Raw genomic sequence first — 22065 nt, 5'->3', positions numbered from 1 at the left:
TATTTATTTAACGAAGCTTTCTACTAACTGACTGAGTAACTGACTGATGCTTCAGACAAGCATAACTCAATAGCGGCTAAGGCTATGGGCTTGAATTTTTCACTGTTCAATGTCGCTTCAGCCCGAGAGGTGCCTTTTGGCATACTACAGTACATACAATGGACTTACCATTGTCCTCCTTTGTATCCCATTCCCATTCATCTTTGCTGACAGCGAAAGGTGTCGATCTGGCGGTAGCACGTGATAGCTTCACTTCGTAACAGAAATCATCTGTATTTTTCATAGTAGTTATTTTGATAGCAGAGGTGGATTTCGAACAGTTCTTGATCCGAAATGCTGTGTAACAGGTTGAACATAGCTGACAACGAACTATAATGGATGCTTCACTTTTCAGACAATAAGTGATATGCATGACACCATTTCAGATGCGATATGCGTGGGTTCACCAGTCATAATAATTATTTACAAAAAAATGTTAACAAACAAGTACACAGAAAAAATTTGGAATGTTCAACTAGAGTAGGGACCATAACACTTCAATAAAAAGTACTGAAACAAGCTGGAATAGTCCATGATATTAAATCACAGTAATACAATAAGAAGTGTTATTTCCCTACTGTGCTCAAGGTACCATAATGGAATTGCACAGTAGGGATATAACACTTCTTATTCTGATTGTTTAACAGCTCAATGTTGACAGTTTTGTTAACTCTGTAGTATATCTGTCATCCTCTACCTCTCAACCATGTACACTAGTAGTGTAGTTTAATAACTGTGTCCTTGTGTAGCTCATTTCATAAAATTGTAATGATTCCATGGTCATCATAGAGTAGTTATACATACACCATACTGACTAACTTGTCATATGTGTCTCATTAAACTTGTTCCATTACAGGTTGATTCAAGTAATGCTGACCACCACTGTTAGTACAAGTTAGTCAGATCACATGATCTCAACAAGATGACAGACACAGAACACCCTCATGGTCAGATGGTGTTCCAGTCTCATCTAACAAGTGATGAACAAGTTGGACATACAATAATGGACCAGTGTTATATACCCTAAGGGTTGGGATTATGAGGATCATGTGATAGGCAGAGAAGAGTAGTCCCCTCAGGCAGATAATGACACAGATGATATAGGTCTAAGAGAGTGAGAGATTAGGACAGTATATCAACCTGTGATCCATGTTGTTACCTCCTCCGAGATATTTACCATCACAGGTAATTGTGTCTGTCCATCTGTCTGTGTGTAGTGTGTTATACAAATATTGTACGTCTGTGTGAAGGTAGTACTGTAGTAGTCATGTGTTGACCGTGTACATATGGTAGAGCTGGAACAAATGTACAAACCCTAAAACCATCCAACAATAGAAAACATATCATTTGTGTACTCAGAAAAGGATAAATAATTGTAACAACATTCACTGACTTGTTATGAAGGACTAGACCGATAGTGAATGAATATGACACAGTAGTCAATTTATTAATGTTCAACTAACATCAGTTTTAGATGTTGTAACATTATCAGCTCAATGTAGTGAACCGGGAAGGAGTTATGAATAGTTTGTAGCTTGTGTGTTTGAATTGTATAAACATTGTTGTCATGGCAACTTTTGACTTGGTCATAGGGTAATGCCCTAGGTAACATTTTATTCTTTATTACATCACAAATATAATAGCATAAATTGTGTTCTACCTGTTAGGGTACAAATTAGATGTTGTTAACAACTCCACCTCATCATAGCATACACAAACTCAAACCCACAATTACTCCTCACATCTTAGTGTATAAAAGTATCCAGTGTATACTATTATAGGAACAACACACCTTGTATGTTGTAATGAAGTGGAAGAATTTTGACATCGTAAACAAGGTCCAGTATTGTAGCAACATTTTAATGTGATGGGTTGTGTAGAGTTTGAAGTTGTGTGTCTGTTGATATGTAGTAGCAAGATTTTAAAGATTTTTTGATCTGTAAAATTTTCTTTTAACTAAGTGTACTCGCTTTATTACAGTCAACAAAACATGTGTGTGTTCACAATTTGGGCTGTGTGTGTAGTGTGCATGTGTGTGCGTGTGCGTGTGTGTGTGTGTTGTTAGAGCTGTGTTGCAGAGTTAGTCTAATGAAACAGTCACTGTTGAAACTGTGTTATTGTCATAAGACTGCGTCATCCATTTGTATATATTTGATGTATTTAACATGTATTTCAAGTATTTCACATATAGTTAACACTATTTTACTACAGGACACATTCTGGTTTCTCGGTGGCAAGCCAGTAACAGGTTGAAAACAGAGAGACACTTCTTCCTCTACTAAGAAGAAAGAAGATCACTTCATGTACAAGCAACACAATAATGTATGTAACTGTGTCTGTCTGTCCATCTGTGTCTGTCTGTCTGTCTATTATGGTACAGAAGTGTTCACATACAGTCAGCTGGTTGTTATGAATATCACTAAGGTGTTAATCTGTTTATCCCATGACCTGTGCTGACATTATTGTATTGTCCCATATCTTTTGTACTGTTAGTGTTGAGTTGTACTGTGTCTATGGTGATGACATAAACTAGGGAGTATTGTGTGTTCTGTGTACGCCGTCTGTGTAGTGTTGTGTTGCAGGTCGAGGGGTACCTTTCTTTGTGCCATGTGTGTAGTTATTGTTATAATACAGGTTGTTCCTCTTGTTCTTGCCAAAATCTTTATTTCTAAGAGACGGGATGAACATGTCATGAGATACTGTATCACTGTTTGAAATCATTATTCATGTAAATCTTTAAGTGTTGTATGTTTTAAATTGTTGTTGTTTTATTTAAATCATAATCTGGTTTTCTAGTTTAAGTGTTGTAATGTACAGTTTGGTGAGATGTGGGAATGTGACACAAGATACTTTGTACTAGGATTAGTGCTGGGCAGTATTGTATTTTTGCTACAGGTATATCCAGTATTGAGAAAATACCCCGGTATCCGGTATTTCACAGTATCTTGGTAATCTACTAATACACATTTTAATCAAGCCAGTAATGTTTATTTGTGTTAAAACAGTCAACTGTTAATATCCAAAGTTGGAGATATACCACAAGTAAAAGTTATTCATGGCTAACAGCTTAAATGCATTTTGCTAACTGCTACACAGTTGATACAAGTAATGGTTGGCTCTACAGTGTAGCCTGAAACCTCACAGTTTACTGTTAGGCAGGACTTGTGGTCACCACCAAACCATCAACACATAATACCAAAGACCTGATGTTTGGCTTCCCTCATAGCCTAATGGCATTCATACCAATATTACTGGTAGATTTGAAAGTGAATATCTCTCCATGTGTTTATACTACAGATCACTCTGGATGGGATCACTTCAGTGCAATCCAGATCAACTTTTGAGCCCCGTTTATATTACGAAGGCCAAGCCCACTCCAATCTGTAAAAACTTAAACCCATAATCATAATTTGTATCGAACTAAATGTTGTTGATTGAGGATTTGTGCTCTCTATTTTTGCCAGGCTAGCAGGCATGATAACTCTTGCGTAAATGTTGGCCTCAGTGTTGGCGACTACTCTCAACTCTGTGTAGTTAGTTAACTGTTGATTCGTACACGTACATGTTTGCTTTAAGTCCTACTGTAGTCTAGAGGGTGTCTTTCCATATCGTCACCTAAATACTGTTCTGTTACTTCATTTCATCATTACAGTCGCCATTTTAGCTGTAACTGTCCGTACCTTTAATCCGCTTATTAAAGTTAAATTGAACTACAAGGTCACAACTGTTTACACACGGATGTGAGTCACAGTGAATTGAACTGGACCACCTCAGGTAGGTAGCCTCATTCATATTTGCATGGCTCGATTCGGCATGTGTTAACACTGAAGTGTTAATCACCCCAGATTGAATTACACCACAATGGCTCGAATTCTGCTTCTAGTGTAAACGAGTTGTTTGACCTGGTTTGGTAATAATACCGCTGCATCCCAGTGTATCTGGTCTGGTGTACCGCCCAGTGCATGTGACAGATGAAATCTGCTGAAAGCACCAAAGCATCATATGACAAAGATGTGGAGAAATCTCGTAAAAATACAGCTGACCATTCTAGAACATGCTACTATAAACATTTGGAAAAATCCCGGGAAGACACAGTTGAACGTTTTAAAATGTGGACGTGCTACTACACGTCATAGTGTAGCCCTGCTTCTTTCGTGAGCCATGCCCACTTATGTAAATTACTGTCTGTATGTAGACATGTGGTAGCCACGCCCATTCATCAGTCTGTAGGTACGCACGAATCCACGTACATTATTGTCTGCAGTTTTTTTGTAGAGCCACACCAGTTGATCAGTTGTTATTATATGAGTCATAATCTAGTACAATAGTGCTGTGAGTAACTCTTAAAATATTGTGATTGGTTTTGTGAAAAGCAGGCTATTTAGTGGTCATGAGCTTGCAAAAAAAACTTCACAAACAAGTATATTAGAGTAGGGACAGTGTATAATGCTGCAATAAAAAGTACTGGAAAAAGCTGGATCAGAGTAGTACGTAATGTTCAAATACTGTAAAACAATAAGAAGTGAATATCCCTACTGTGCATTGAGCGTAGCACAGTAGGGATATTCTTATTGTTTTAACAAGTGCTTGAAAACCATAAACAAGTACACACAATAAGGGTCATCGGGTTACTAAATTACTTAGACCCCTGTGGTCTGAAGTGTAACTATTACATAAGTGTTCACTTGAAATGCCAGTCATACATAAGCTTACAAAGTCCTCTAGATTTCACAGCTGTTTATTGATAGTGTATGATACGATGTGGTCACTCTACTGTATTATTGTACAGAAATGTCAACAGAAACTTGGACACATGTTACCGTTAGGAGCCTACCTGTTGAAACCTGTCCAGAGAGTGTTGAAGTATGCACTATTCCTAGAAGTACGCGCATGTGTGTTTGTGTGTGCTTGCGTGCATGTGTGTGTGTGGTTGTTTATATTTCATATTTATTTGTATGTACAAGGACTGTTTACTGTATATGCTGACATACGTACAGTTAAACACACAAATAATTCATCATTTGTTTATTACTACTACAGAAGATTAATGATTGTTTGAGTACTGGAGAGGATGGGAAAGAAGACCTTATTGTAAGTCACATGTGCTTGTATTTAGTAAGTCATTATCAGATAATAGCAGGAGAGGGGTTCTTTGTTCTGTTCCGTATTACACTGGAACCTGTTAATGTGGACACTTGAGGACACATTCAGTACATAATCCAGAACGTTGTTCAATTACTTTAGTAAAATCACACCTTAGACAAAACACTCTAATGTGTGTTTGTATACAATGGTCTTCCCTTATCTGACTATCGATTATCCAAACTGTGGAAGTGACTGTTCTATTAGAGTATTTTTACCTAAAGTGTATTGTAATGTTCTGTATATAAATGTATGGGCTTCATTTGTGTGAACTTTTCCAACACCTAGGGTCCAATGAGTTTGGATAATGGAGGGACCATTGTATACATGTGTGTGTGTTGTATTACCAGTGTATGTGGTATGTATGTTATGTTGTCTTGTAGATTGAAGACCTACAAGTGTTAGGCTCCATTACCAAATATCCGTCATGTTTTCAACTAATACAATATCCACTACCAGGGTGTTCACATTTCAGGTGAGCTCATTGTTACATGTAGTGTAAGCTAGTGTGACTAAAGTGTAGTGTGTGTAGAAATGTGACCTTTGCTGCTAACAGAATGTTGCAGTGTTTATACACTGTATGGGTACAATACAAACTGTTATTGGTCCCATTGTGTGGTGTATATACCATAGTGTAACTGTTAACAGTGTTCACATGTTATCATCCAACAGGCTTGTGCTGTGTCACTCAAAGATGACTGGGTGAAGGTGATCTACAGAATATTGGTGGATAGTGTTGATATGGACATTCCTAATAGGGTAAGTACCTTAAGCCCACATAGAACTTTGTAGAGAATGTGTGTTTACACAATACGGACCTGTATGGCAATGTTAGGTGGGGTAACACGTAATTTTGTACACATTGATCTAAAACCTTCTCACTGGCCTACTTGAAGAAGTGTTGCTACAGTATAATAAAATCTTGTAGTGCTGTGTAAATGATGTGAACAGCAACTGCTAGAAGATTATATTTATTGTCTGAAACAAACGGTCTTCCTTGAACTGAAAAATAATTCTGTTATACAAAGTTAAGTTCAAATACTCTAATAGAACAGTCATTTAAGAATTGATATAATTGACTGCTTGGCCAATTCACATTCAATGATCAACTATTTAATGCCTCAGTTAGCTAGTAGCTTCAAATATGTTTAGTTAGCTTGATAGTTAATGAATTAGAATACAGTTCAGGTAGACAAGAAGAGCTCATTCAATGTACTACAGTATGTACAGTGAACTAACTAATATCTGTTATCTGTACAAACTGGAATGTTACCTCGTAATGAACAAGAAGATTTTGTATTACTAAATTTAATTTTAAAACCCCCTCACCGCCACCTCCAATATACTGCTTTTAAACTGCTATAGCTTACACATTATACCATATAATCCTATAAAATTATATCAGTTTATTCGCTATAGAATAAGGAATTCGATTATTGAGTTGTTGTTTACACAAGAGCAACCACAGAGTCATTATACAACTTTTAACGGCAAAAATTGGCCTAAGTGAAACCAAACGTGAAATTTCACAACTCTCTGCAGGCTATCACTGTTTCTAATAACACATAAACATCGCTAACCTGTTTATGGTTGAAGTGATGGTCACCAAGTCTGGTTTTCAGCATTTGAGCAAGTGCACATGCACATACAGGCACGAGGTCACTGTTTCGAGGCATACAAAAGTAGCAACGTGCCACTCCAACCTATACAATCCTTCTCCTTACCGTTTCTCTTTATTAGTAGTGCCATTATCACTGTGAAGAATCGTCTACAATACTTGTTATCAACATTCCAAAAGTATGTGATTGCATCATCTAATCACGTAATAGTGCAGAGAGGCCAATTATCCCTGTTCCCGTTCACTTAAGGGTGTGGCCACTACAAGATATGTAAGTGCAGGAGTTACTAGAATGCTTGACTGAAGTTACAGAGCACTTAGAATGTGATGCTATGGCCGTTTATGCCATAGGGCAGTTGTGGCAGTGAGATCGAGGGTTAAATGTTATTCCTCTCATTAACATGTGTGCATACTGTATGTACCTCATATGATATTGAAATTATGTCAAGTTCCACATTTTGTTATCTTATATCTGACATTCAGTTACAATAGCATTTATTATAGTTGTGTTCAGTTCACTGTAGGCCAAACTGTTGCTATTTTCTGGAATCCTGGATAGTGGTAAGTGGATGTGTTTTTATGTGCGTGTGTGCATATATATGTGTGTGCATGAGTGTATGCGTGTGTGCATGCACATGTGTACATGTGTATGTACGTGTGTTTATCATACAGTTTGGTAAACTCTATATTATGGATCATGAAGGTGTGCACCAAAAAAAAACATTTACTATAAACCAATCTCACCCTCACAATACTCATGACACCTTGGCAGTATTGGTTAGGTACAGTATCACCAAGCCCAAACGTGCCTTGGTACATTATTTTTAATCCAGGAGAATTTTCTACTGCCTGACTGGCCGACTGACTGACTGACTGACTGACTGACTGACTGACTGACTGACTGACTGACTGACTGACTGACTGACTGACTGACTGACTGACTGCATAGCAAAGCCTATAGCAGCTGTACAAAACACAGCTATTACCACCCAGTAAGCCAGCACTGGGATGCCTGTGCACTACTCAGGTGCTTGAGCCTTGTGCAGGCAAATCCTCCTGGGACAGGGCCAGTAACCCACAAGAGGATTGTCCAGGTCTCATAGAGAGAGGTCGCGGAACCCAGAGTTCCACAATGGCCTCAACACTGCTAAGCGAGACAAGGATAGTTGGACATTTGCTTCCCCAGTTAATATCAGGTACCCATTGATGTTACAGCTGGGTGGGCTGCTTCCCCAGTTGACACTAGGCCACCAGCTCCCCATTAACAGCTGGGTAACTGAAGCAGTGTGAGTAAAGTTTCTTGCTCAAGGAAACAACACAAAAACCAAAGTAGCGTAACTGGGGATTGAACCTGGGACCTTTCGATCACCAGGCAGATTCCCTAACCACTTAGCTATGCTGCCTCACTGACTGACTGATGCCTTCAGAGAAGGGAACCTCAATAACGGCTAAAACTATGTATGTGCTTTTTCAATATTATTAGAAGTTGCTTCAGTCTGTCAGGCGTTTGTTAGCATACTGCAGTATGTGCAATAGACACATCATGGACTTACCTTTGTCCTCCTTTCATCCCATTTCTTTTCACTGACAACGCAATTAAGATGTTGATTTGTGGTGGCTTCCCTACATTGTCATAGAGACCGGATTATTACTGTTATTCATTTGTGATGTTGTGTAACCGACTGAATGAAACTGAAAGTGAAACATATTACCCATTTACAGGAGTTCATGTGAAAAAATAATTCCAGTTCCATTCTTTTTTTGGATGCAGTACGTGAGAGTTCACCTGTCATAAGTATTATTACAAAATAAGTAACAAGTTCAAAGAAAAGCAAGCTACATGTATGTTGTGTTACTTCTGAAGACCAGGTGTCATGCAGCTAGCTAAGTCATCTGGCAACTTTTTTATTGTTATAACCAATAGGGTTTTTGGTTGTGCAATAGTACATTATTATTAGTGTGTAATTCTCGTATTTGGTAATTCATGAAAATTTTTAAATTCTTTTAATTACACTATGCACTGCTAAAGAAGCGCTTGTTAAACAAACCACTTTTACCAACATATTACGCACAGAAATATCTTCTAAACTGTTGACTATCATGTTTTTTTCCACAAATTCTCTTGACAAAGCCTCAAATAAAAAGCTTATCTTCATTTTCGTTCACATATGTATATTCCCCCTTTCAACAACTCAAAAGGGATAGGCTATTCCTAGTAGTCTACGAGGCCTGCACCGTTGTTTTTCAGTTGCTAAACACCTGTAAAACCCTGAAGGGAAGGTAATTCACAAAGTCTGTGGAGAGTCGCCACACCCGTATTTCAGACCACTCAAAAGAAGTGTAAAGTTTACCTGTGCAGAAGTTTAATACCGGCTTCATTTCACTTTTACTTCTTACTTACTGGCTGAGGTGATTGATTGCCTAGCGTGACAAAGGCTATTAGCCTGAGTCTCTGGGTGATTAGTCATCATGCTAGTTAGTGTGGGCATCATTCGTCCCCCCATCAGCCTGAAATCGTGACACAGTAATCCGTCACATGACTTCCCAGATAGGTATATATATATACTTAACTGGGTGAGTATATACTCACCTGAAGTGTATATGCCCTATATACAACCAGCGACACCTTTGAAGTTTCACGTGATCATGGTATATATTTATGTTGTTGTATAACATCAAAGTGGATTATGAACTGCTTGTCACTACATTGACATCAGACCATCCTGCAAATGCATGAATATACTCTAATAGAACAGTCAGTCATCACTGGTTAGTCCAATAGGTAATAGGATGGTATTTGAGTTAGTTGTCTGGTAAATGTTCAATGATTGTCCATTATAATCCTCTCTAATAATAGTTCCACATATTGTTAGGAGGTTTTCAGTCAGATCATCAATACTATATTCTTTATTTCTTCCTATACAGTTCCGTCAACAGAACACCTGAACATATGTAAGTATACAATTATATTGTGACTGTTTGTGTATTGTGTGTATGTTGTGTGAACCATTTATATGTACAGGTATATTGACTTATTGTCAGTCTGTAATTGTTATCATGTATTTCACATAGTAACATCTCACCACACTTTCTTACAGGACTACCACTAGACCATTATATTTTGGGAGAGCAGAGTCACCAGACGAGGCACACGATAGCCACCACCAGCCACAATTATCCTAAGAGTAGCAACTTGTTACGGAAAAGACACTCTAAACTACTAAATGTCACTAGGAATGACCAGACAGATGTAGCAACACCATGTTAGTGTGTGTATTTGTACTGCTGCTGTGTGTGTGCGTCCGTGTGTGCGTGTGTGTGTGTTGTGATGTGCGATATGTGATATATATCGAAATATCGTGATAAATTTTTTTTTTATATCGTGATATGAATATTTATATAGTGATATAAACTGAAGTTTAGATTTTAGCTATAACTAGAGAAAAATGTACCCATTGTATACTGTAATATTTTTTTGATAAAAGAGCTTGTCAGTAATGTTGTATGCTAGTGATGTACCATGTTGTGTTGTACTTCTAGTGCATTAGTGCTACAAGTGTCATTGGTGTAAGTACACAAGCTGAGTGATGAGTTTATATATGGTAATATATATCGTATTGTGATAATTGTGTACAATAATCGTAATAGGAAAATATCCTATATCGCACACCACTAGTGTAGTATGTGTGTGTGTGCGCGTGTGTGTGTGTGTTTGTACTTTAGTGTGTGTGTGTGTGTGGGTGGGTGTAGTGTGATGTGTGTGCGCGCGCATGCCCGCGCATGTGTAGTGTGTGGGTGCGCGCACGCGTGTGTAGTGTGATGTGTGTGTGTATACGCACGTGTGTGTGTGTGTGCGTGCTCGCACATGTGTGTGTGCGTGCGTGCTCGCACATGTGTGTGTGCACACGTGTGTGTGTGTGTGTCCCAGGATTTATCCTCAGGTTCTGCATATCACAGTACCTGATGTCATTACTTACAGTAGCAGCCATATAAAGAACGAATTTAGCCATAATATGGCGTGATGTGCTATTGAATGGTGAATTGTGTTGTGTAGATATTAACCATTTTTAAGATTTGCATAGTTTTTATTTAGAGTAGTTTATGAAAGTTTTGGTCTAGTGAGTTAAATTACCCTTTGTAGGTACCATTTCACACCTTGTTTAACTAAGTTACAGTTCTTTGTTTACAGTCATCCGTAGATGGGGGGTAATCCATGTGTTTAGTAATACATACGTATGATAAGATCAGTAAGTATCCTCCAGCTCACTTCCCACTACAGTGGACAACCCAGTAGTTATGCAAGCCTCTAGTGATCAGATAACTACAACTCTGAAGCTGTATGTAAAAGATAAACCAGTGTGATGTCCATTGTATTATGTGTTAGTTCTCTGTTATAATACACCTCTCATCTCCACTAGCTCATACCACAGTTTTAAGGAGTAAGAGTACCCAGTGACAGATAAGAAGACAGATGAGTTGAACACCAGGAGGTCATTGGACATTACTAGTCCTACCCTACTGGATGATGATGATGACAGTGATGAGGTGGAGGAGAGCACTAATAAGAGTAGTGTGGTCAGGAGGGACTTCTCTAAGGTGTGTACTTATCATCTTTGTGTTTGTGATTGTGTGTGTGTGAAACTTGCGTATGAATATGTGACCGTCTCAGCGAATTCTGTCTGGTTTGCACAACTTCCAAATTTCATTTTATTTTCTCAGATTTATCTGGTGTCCAAATTATGGTTAGTAGTTTTGGAATTATAGCACTAGATGTTAAGAAGAGCAAAGAATCAAAATATACAGCAACTATTCTGAAAATAAACTGCAGGCATTTAAATTGACTGCCTTAACTTTCCTTTGTATTGCTCTACAGAGTTGGGATTTGGCTTACAATGTCCATCATGAATTGGCAAATGAATCAATAGTTTTATCACTGTAGGCACTTTCAATAAACATTTTGTATATAAAGAAGTAACATCAATTTTGCCACATTATAAGGAAGCACACGTGGCATGCACACTGTTGGGGCTAATGAAACAAAACGAGGATATTCAAACTCCCCATGAACAGGTAAACAAGAAGGTACGTATGTAGATTTAATTAATTTGAGACTTGCTTTCCTTGACTAAAAGCTGAATTAATACTTGTTTACATGTGTTTTTCTTTGTAGCATGTGTAGTTTCACATTTTTTTATTGTTCAAAACACGTGGTTGTGATAACTAAGCAGGTTTATGCTGAGACACTATCCCACTTTATGTGTGGCTGGTGGCCACCTTGTAGACAATGTTACAGAAGCTGTATCCATGCAACATTTGATTAAAAGCATACCTGTGAGAAGACCTGTAACGAAAATTTTGGTCCGGGGCAAAAATCGGTCCGGCCGGACCATTTTCAGTCGACCAAATTTAGTCCGCCCGGACCATTTTTAGCATCCGAAATTGGTCCGACCTGACCAAAATTGGTCCAGCCCAAACCTAGTTGGCCACATGCACTCCTGACCACTCGGCCAATATTGGTAAACCAAAATGGGTCCGGGTGGACCACTAACGCATGCAGCCAATGATGCATAGCTATAAATTGTTTGTGACGGAACACTATTCTCATTTATCAATCTCGAATAATGAGCATTGCAGGCATTATCACTGCATGGATTTGTGCTTAAAAGGTTATCCAACAAGGGCACGGATCATTGCATGCATGGGATCAGCTAGCCGCATTGGAGGTGCTTAAGATCGAGATACTCTAATAGAGCAGTCACCTATAACATTCATCACCAGGCACTGATCCAGAAATAAATGAAGGTAGGTGGCTACCCAGCCTGGCCCAGATTTTAAGTTGAGAGTCCTAAATGTCTTAATATTTATATACATCAGGAAAAGCTGACACTGTTATTGTTTGGCTTGTACAGTGAAGTGCATGCACAGTAGCATGTGTACTGTGCTCTTATGCACATATAATGTCTGATCATGAGTTAACACTAATGGTTAGAACAATACCACATCTGTAACACCTGCATGTGTACATACTGCACATTTCTCTCTGTCATATGTGATTATATGTAGGAGATGATAGTTTAGGTTTACTCCATTGAATAACTAAATGTGAACTATCATCTCCTACTAATGACATGCCCCACAAGAAGAAACATCACCTTATAAAGGTTATAGCTATAATATTCTCAGTATGTTTTTTACTAAGCCAACTTAAAATTTTGAGGCAGTCACATTATTTCATGGCCTTAGGGTGAGTTGTTGCAGACATAAAAGTAAAATTGACTCAATCCTAAAGCAGACCCCATATTTTCCTTCAAGAAGTCCTCTGCCTGGTGATAGTTAATACTGCCCATGATCATAGATAAATTCATGTATACTGCTACCATCTACTGTAAGGTTATAGCCAGCTAGCATTGGAATCTGATGCAATGTAGGGATTTAGTTCATATTGATATAACAAAAGAGTGTTCATGATCAGTAATATTCATTATTAAATAATGCATGTCTGAGTGGCTGCAAGGCCATGCATGGTGGGTGGCTAGCCACCTCATCCACCCCTCTGGATCAGTCCCTGAAATAATATGTGTATCTGTTTATGACAATACATGCATGGGTATTCCCAGATTAATAAAAAACTGACCAAGGGTCAGAATTAACAAATTAAATTCTGAGCTATATAATATTATGCAGAAGTTGAAGATAAGGCATGTTTTAATGGTAGATTTTATATATTGTTTATCATCCTCAAGTATAAGTGATCCAGCATAGGCTGGTGATTTCCATCATGTTTCTATAGTTGTTTGTCATAATCAACACTAACAGGCTGGATGAAAGATTCAACCAAACACTGCAGAGCTGATGATGCTTGTGAAGTTTATTGAACATATTTTTTTTTAAATTTAATTGGTAATTTATATCAATAATACAAGAAAAGGTTTTCACATTCAAACAGTGGTTGAACATATAAAAACGTACTTGGGAAGAATATTTTGATACCTGTGTTTTTGCATGCAACATTGACCACCATGAATCAAGCATTGACCATGCATTTGAGTTGATGTATGCCGGAAGAAAACCTCTACTTCCCAGCTAGCTATTGACATGGAGAAGAAGAATGCAGGACTTTTATCATACCACACTGCTTTAAATTAAAACAGCATTAATTTTGCGACTGTTCATCGCTGCATATATAGCTATATGACATGGAATTTAGTTTCTATAGCTACTATATGCATTTTCCGTAAATCAACTCGGGAAATTAAACTACGCTACTCATTTCTATAGTTTCCAGGCTAAGTCGGCTGCAGTGATCCATCACAATATACTTAGCACGGACCGACCTGTCCACACAATGCCGGGTACACCCGCGGACCAACCAAAATTGGTCCAGGTGGTCAGGGGGTGCATGTGGCTAACAAAGTTTGGGCCGGACCAATTTTAGTCAGGCCAGACCAATTTTGGATGCCAAAATTGGTCCGGCCGGACTAAACTTGGTCAACCAAATTTGGTCCGGCCAGACCAGTTTTGGTATCCAAAATCGGTCCGGCCAGACCGATTTTACCGGACCGATATTTCCGTGACAGACCACAGTAAACTAATTACAATGTCCCCTTAGGTTGTGAAATTAGAGAACTACTGACTGAATCATCTATATACAGGTATATATAAAGCTGAAAAGCTGTCTGTCCATCCATCACACCACTTACTCACTAAACTTGGCACGGTTTGACACAACATGTCCTGATAATGAAGCACTTATCATCTGGCTACTCTAAGATTGTAATCACAAGTTCACACATGTTTCTGTTCATTCTCTACAGCACGTAGAAGACCAAGGTGTAGAGAAAACTTTAGCAACATTCCTTTGGAACCACAGCACATACTGTTCAAGTGTTAGAATGCCTGACTACAGTGACTAGCTTGTAAAAAGCGTGACTTCAAAAATCCACGTGGTGTCAGTTTTTTTTCTTTTTATTAAGTACCTTTATGTTTATAACATGATTTTTATCTCATTGTATCTTGACATGCAAAGCACATAATGACGCAGGACTTTAGCAAAATTGAACTTCCATCATCTGGCACCTCCCTTAACCCCAAGTTATTTTAACCAACCTGGGTTCAATCCCCACCTAGGTCATAATTGCATTTCACTTTTGGGACCTTTTGATGTAACTTTTTTGCTCTCTCTGTTCCATACAAGTTTTCATCTACAAACTCTTATGCTCAATTTTTCAGCACTGACACTTAACTGCCATAACTCTTATAGTACTTTTAGGGTTTGTTCAGGTTAACCTCATTACTGCTGTAGTAAATTGCAGCATGAACAGAGACTACTGTCCATCTGAAAAAAATTCTGGAATCATGCAGATACCATGGTTTACACTGAGAAAATGTGTACGTCATGTATATTGGTAACCCGGGATATGAGACATAGCATCACACTCCTATGGCGACCATACATTACAAAACTCCAATCCGTGTTGTTAATTATTTCCGTGTGCTCCGCGTCTACAAGGCGAAACTGTTAACTCCACTTCATTGTTTGTTCATTTAAGTGAGTTTAAGTAAGAAAAAGAAATTGTTGTGGAAAAGAAGAAGTAGTCAGTTCGGCCTTGTTTTGACATTTCTACGCAATTTGTAATAAACAGATGGGTAGCGGCTACAGCCTATATTTGTGTACTAATTTCATTGGGTTAATGTCTCTGTTTAGACTGTTTGATGATTTTCTATAGTAAAGGTGTTTTCGGGACTCCAGAAAACACGGAATAACGGAACAGCGGAATAACGAAGTTGTCGAAAATTACATTCTTACATTTTACTACATATATACAGTCTATAGCATTTATACAATACTCACCTCGTAGCAATTCCACAGAGAATCCACTAAGGCAATCCTCAGGGCGATCTTTAAATAGAACAAGCACAAAACTAACCACTCTAGAATAATCTAACTCAGTTAAAATACTTTCTAATACACTTTACTACAAAATCGCTACAACACTATAAGTTCTTTCTGCTACAGGTACTTATACCAGCCATCACATACGAGTAACCGCCCGAATTTATTAGAATCAAGCTGCACAAAGTGATGTCAGCTAAATACAGCACTTAACCTTTTGAATTTATATTAAGCTTGTTTGGCGATGGATAACTAACAGGTTAACCAAAGTAGATTATTTCAGAGAAGATTTCTTAGGATTGAATGTTGTCACTAATAAATTCTTTTGGTATGCGTGGATTGTAGCGGTGCTTTCCGAACAGTTCGAAATGCCATGTAACGGGTTGAACATAGCTGACAATGAAGCATAATTGATACTTCACTTTTCAGACAATAATAGATATAGCTGGGGTGTGCGGCGCGATTTCAGAAGTGGTATGCGTGGGTTCACCAGTCATAATAAAACTATTTACAAAAAAAGTTAACAAACAAGTACATGAAAAAATTTGGAATTTTCAACTAGAGTAGGGATCATAGCACATCGATAAAAAGTACTGAAACTAGTTGGAGTAGTCCATGATAGTAAACATTCAGAAGTGTTATATCCCTACTGTACATTTCTGTTATGGTATTTTGAGCACAGTAGGGATATAACACTTCTTATTGTTTTACAGTGATTTAATATCACGGACTACTCCAACTGATTTCAGTACTTTTTATCGATGTGCTATGGTCCCTACTCTAGTTGAAATTCCAATTTTTTTCATGTATTTGTATATGTTGTGTGTATGAATCACATGTCATGACGTGTGTTATATACTGTACATGTACTTTACCTCATCATGTGTTGTGTGTGTGTGAATCACATGTCATGACATGTGTGTTATATACTGTACATGTACTTTACCTCACCATGTGTTGTGTGTGTGTGAATCACATGTCATGACATGTGTGTTATATACTGTACATGTACTTTACCTCACCATGTGCTACATTAGGTGCCTGCTAGACTTTGGCAGTACCAATTCACTGGGCTAGGCCCCTCACCATCTATACCTTAAAGTGACAAACAACACTGTCATACCTACTAGTGTAGTGGTCCATGTAGTACCAACTGTGATACCTGCTGACCCACCGACTACAAGAGCTGGCAAGAGCACAATGCTTAGTCAAACTTCCGACCTAGCTAATCCCAAGAGTATGACAGACAAAAGGAACCAGTTTGGTAAGGTATGTCATGTGATGATCATGTGATGCTTCAGTTGTCATTGCAGATCTAACCAATCAGGTGTTGGCCAGGGGAAAGGGGTATGGCTTTGTAATGACCCCAGACATTCCTGCCCACTCTAGTCACATGATCCAAATGTAGCCATACTCTGACATGTGAGGAGTGTACTCTGATCAACTTGTGTGTCAGGTAATGTCTTAGAAGGTCATGTGATGCCACCTTATGTTATGTGACATCATTTGGTATTGTGTAACTTCATTTCTTTGATGTCACCAAATTACAGTGAAGTAGTTTGCTAGACTTGACAGGATAAAGAGAGGATTTTCATAAGTTTTTAGAAATCAGTGTAGTATTGAAAATTCCCTTGCATTACTGAATTAAAATTATAGTTCAGCTTGTCTGAGCTAATGTCTACACATTCAGTAATGTTTGCAACATTTCTTTAAACTGAAAATGGTGGATGCTTTGGTTTATGGATTAGTGTATACATGCAGCCTACATCAATTAGAGTGTTTTTGCTATATTATTCAGGTACCAGGGTTAGCTGATACTTCAATTGTGATCAGTTATGGAGTTGTTGGTAGTCCTGTATTGTTCCCTACCACTGCTACATATGGCTCCACTATAGTGAGGTAAGAACATCAGTTATATGGCCTGTATATTGAGGACACATTGACACCAATTCACAATGAAGGGGTGACATCCTCTGATTTCAGTAGAAAAATGTCACAATGTAAAAAAAGGCTGGGGCCATTTGGAAAGATCTTTCTACCAAGAGTTTCTAATGTAAGCAACGGAAACGAAGTTTTGTTACTGTATCACTGTATTGTTCACAAATTGCAACAAATGTATGGTTTTCCAAAATAGGGTCACATTTTTAGTGCTTGTTTAGTTTTATCTATTGCAACACATGTCAAATGCAATTATCAAACTTCTACAAGTTTTTTGTACTCTCCTACTGTAGAAAGTACTACCATAGAGTCTGGTTGTTAAGCACACGTATAATATATTAAGCTCGTATTGTTTGTTTAGCGCTAACCCGTTTCTCGCACTTAATCATGGTTGAAAGAAAACACATGTGTACAAACACAAAGTTCCAAGACAAGATGTGCTATACAAGATACTATAAAACTTGTAGAGGTACTCCAATGTTGCAAGGTGTGAAATTTCACATGGCACATGGCTAAAATGACTATACTTACCAATCAAAATGGTCTACCATAGTATCAAGAGTTCATAATATTGTGGGGGGGGGGGGGGGGGGGGAATGTCTAACAACCAGTGTATAAGTCAAACGCACAGTGATTTGTAGTGATTTTACACCTTCTAGTGTTGATACTAGGGCAGCCAGATCGAGGCTGGTTTGTAGCAAGTGGTGCAAACTATATGCACGCCTACAATAAAAGTGCTCATATCGATAATGTGGCGCCCGAATACAGTAATATTTGGTGAAGAACCCGTGCTTGAAAATCAGGCCTCACATCCGAAGAGAAGACGACTGATTGAATGGAATCCTTTAGACAGGCCTAGTGGTTGCGGAGAAGACTCAACTGAGCTCCCTGGCAAGAAGTCACTGGATGGTAAAGAAGGACCGCTTCAGGCTCACGATGTGAAAGGCGATGAGCAAGCTGAAGTAAACTCGGTACGAGGGGAAGGGAAACGAAAAAGTACACGACCAAATGCTGCCTCTAATACAGTTCAACCACAACCATCAGAGTCAGCCTCCAGCTTGTCCTCTACTGCAGGTCAAAAACAAAAGGCACTAAATAAAAAGGAGAAGTTGCGAATAACAGATCACCTTGGTTCATTAAAGCCTGAAGTAGTTACCACTGTGTCTCTAAACAACGTGCAAAAACTATTGCCAAGCTACAACTCTGAACTAAAACAGTTTTGTACATCTGTTATTCCCAACCAGCTAAAGTTTTTGTCAGAACACTTGCAGAAGGTATTTATAAGACTTTACGAGGAGTGTTCGACTTTGAAGGAGAGATACCTGCAGTTTCAGATAAGGTGGCATAGATACTGCAGCTACTTATTAGTTGATAAGAACTGTCAGCTTTCACCGGTTGGTCTGCATCCAACAGACCCTTTGGCTATTGAAGTAGTGGCTGTTTGGTCAAAGTGGAATAAATTTTGTTCTCTACATTCTCTTCTATCATCTGAATCCAAGAAGTTCCTAATGGTATTTTGCAGTTGCGTATATGATGAATTACTTCGACAATGTCACATAGCTATTCAAGCTGACAGACAAAAAGACATCATGTTTAGAGGACACAGAGGACATTTATTATCGTTTTGGTGGTGCTACCCTATGTAGTATGCTGCATAGGAGATATGACCAAATAAAAGTCTGCTCATCACAACAGAATGTTACAGTCTCACTAGAACTAGCCCTACTGCAGTATACATAAGAAAGAAGACAAGGACCACATACCGGATTACCTTAAGTACCGAGACGAGGGAAATATGTACTTTCCTTGTACAGAACTACTTCCATTTTTAAAAGCTGTTGATGTTGCCACCAAAAATAAAGTTAATGATACAAAATTTAACCATCTGGGTTCAAACATGTTGACTATAATAGTGGAATCACTGCACAATTATAGCAATCTTCTTGCAGTGTTTTCAACCGCCTTGGCTGCTAGAATGTGTGATTTACCCATCACAACAGTGTATGCTGTATTTAAGGAGATGGTACAGAAACTTGCCCATATCAGAGTACAAGAGTATCTTGATACCTTTAAACACAAAGGAGCTGCTCAAAAGGGAAGCGCTTCATTAGCAGGGCAGAACCTACGGGATTCGTTATTGACACACCATGTTAACCTTAAAACTAAACAGTGATACTAACAATATTTACATTATGAAATGCATTTGATTATTGTTTACATCCATATTTCTTCTTTTCTAATGTGCAATTGGATAAGTGTAGGGGAACATCTCTATAGTTAACTGAGCTGTGGTGGTATGCCACAGTGTGCTTTACCAAATGTGCTGCTCTTGCTGTAGAATAGTTAGTTGAACTGAGCTTGCCTCCTGCTGTGTGCTTGAACTGGCTGAATAGTGTTTCAACCACACTTCCTGAAAGTCGTAAGGGACTAATAAAATGTTCTGGAAATTCGTCTAGGAAACTTTTCACAAAAGCTTGGAAACTGTAAGTGCACACCCTGAGAAGGTCAAATGCTACATCATTATAAAAAAAAATGTGATAAAAAGCACAACAACATGCGTAATACTTACTTTGCCAACTGAGGAATCTCCGGTCTTGTGCTTCTAAAGTACCTATAATGTATAGATACATGTAAAGGCAAATCAAAACCATGCATTAACATTCAGACCTTCTCTTGACAGAACTTTGCCACTTTACAAAATATAAAAATCCAGAAGAAATTTACTGAAATACTTCGCTGCTTAAGTCGCATACCTTCTTGTGACTCAGGAAACCCTTCTCAAATAATTTACTGCATGTCGCAAGGTACTCTAACGTAAGCTTAACACTAGCAGCATCCTTAGGCACAGGATCTTGATTAATGTATTGGTACAGCTCTGATAGTACCAGTTCTTGCTACAATTAAATACATCAACAATGCACGCTGACTTAAAATTATTTTATATGTACCTGCATGATCTTAGCGGGTAAGACATTTAGCTTTGTCCAGGCATCACGAAGGACATGAACCTCTTTAAGCTTTGGCACCATGCGTGCGCAACCTTTGTCTCTTCTTTGGCACTCCCTAGAATACAAATCCAGTGTCGCTTTCCACCCAAACTTTGTCCCATCAGCAGAGGTAAATTCCTCTCTTGTGATGAGAACAAAGCATTTATCATGTTTTTCAACTATACAAAAAAAAATCAAATCAACTGCATGACTTGATCAAGAGTTTATAATACAACTATAGATAAATACCAAAAACTTTTGATGTAATAATTATGCTAGTTTACCTGGTGACTGGGACATATAAGCCAATAAGCAAATCTTAGTGGATCACATGGGTTCACAAACCATGGTTTCACTGCATATGGATCTGGGCCATTGCAAGTACCACACATTCCATAACAGTCATGGGTAGCTTTTAATGCTGCCAGATTAGGAACTGCACCATCACACACTAGGATAAGAGTTTTGATGTCGTGAACCTACACATGTTAGAAAAATGCTAAATTATTCTAAACTTATGTTATAACATACGTGAAAAAAGTCTAATACTCTCCAACACACAAGAGCAAATAAACTTAGCTGTCATCGTTTCTTCACTAGTATAAAATGGCCCCACAATGTCACATGAGGAGGTAAAGTCTCTCCATAGGAATTGTAGAATGTAGTTGGTTTGCTTTACTCTGTGATCACTATCAAACAGCTGGAATACATCATGCAAGGATGCCTGTGCTTCCACATTCATTGCTAGTCCAATTATTCTATGGCTCTGTGAGTTCCACGTAAGAGACGACACAACTTTTACTTCATCAAAAATTAGCACCCCTGCACTCTTCGGCCTTGATTTATGCTCAGCTTAACAGGATTGCTGAAATATTCTGTACGCTTCTACTTGCTTGCCAATTGACTCCACTGCAGCCCCAGCTTCATGCAGGAAATCCCCTGTGTATGCCTGCAGTGTAGCACGGGAAGGAAGCTGCAAGATACTAAAGCCTTTTAGAGCTTTATATGCTGCAGGGCTTCGGACAAAGACAGCAAGTGCTGCAAAATAGAATTACAATATTTATAGCAGAAATTTTTGATAAGAAAATGTTGACAAAATAATTATGAATAGGTACGGATTTACAAGTTTTACAATTATCAAACATTAAGTGAGTGTTTCAGTTGTTTAGAAACATTCAATTTGTCAAAACTAAGGATTTGATTTTTTTTAAATTAATCTGTCAACATTGTCTACTGCATAACAACGTACCAATTCTGATAGTAATCAAGCTCCAATAGTTATTACGATTTCCAGTCTCTACAGGATGTAAAATCATAAAGTATATTAAATGAAGCTATTCATCAGAAAACTTATTATCTAACAGAAAATCTCTATAATCTGTTAATATAATATGATCTTCCTTTACCAACATGACAAGTAAGTGTCAGATTATAGAAATTTAGTGTAA

General features: G+C 38.2%; 1 protein-coding gene across 1 annotated transcript in view; it reads left to right on the top strand.

The window, feature by feature from the left end:
• Positions 1-22065, top strand: part of LOC136246437 (pleckstrin homology domain-containing family G member 1-like) — a 356327-nt gene that overhangs the window by 54210 nt on the left and 280052 nt on the right. The window lies entirely within an intron of this gene.

This window comes from Dysidea avara, chromosome 2, assembly GCF_963678975.1.
Source record: "Dysidea avara chromosome 2, odDysAvar1.4, whole genome shotgun sequence".
NCBI classification, from domain to species: Eukaryota; Metazoa; Porifera; class Demospongiae; order Dictyoceratida; family Dysideidae; genus Dysidea; species Dysidea avara.
This window is presented reverse-complemented; position numbering and strand designations above follow the sequence as displayed.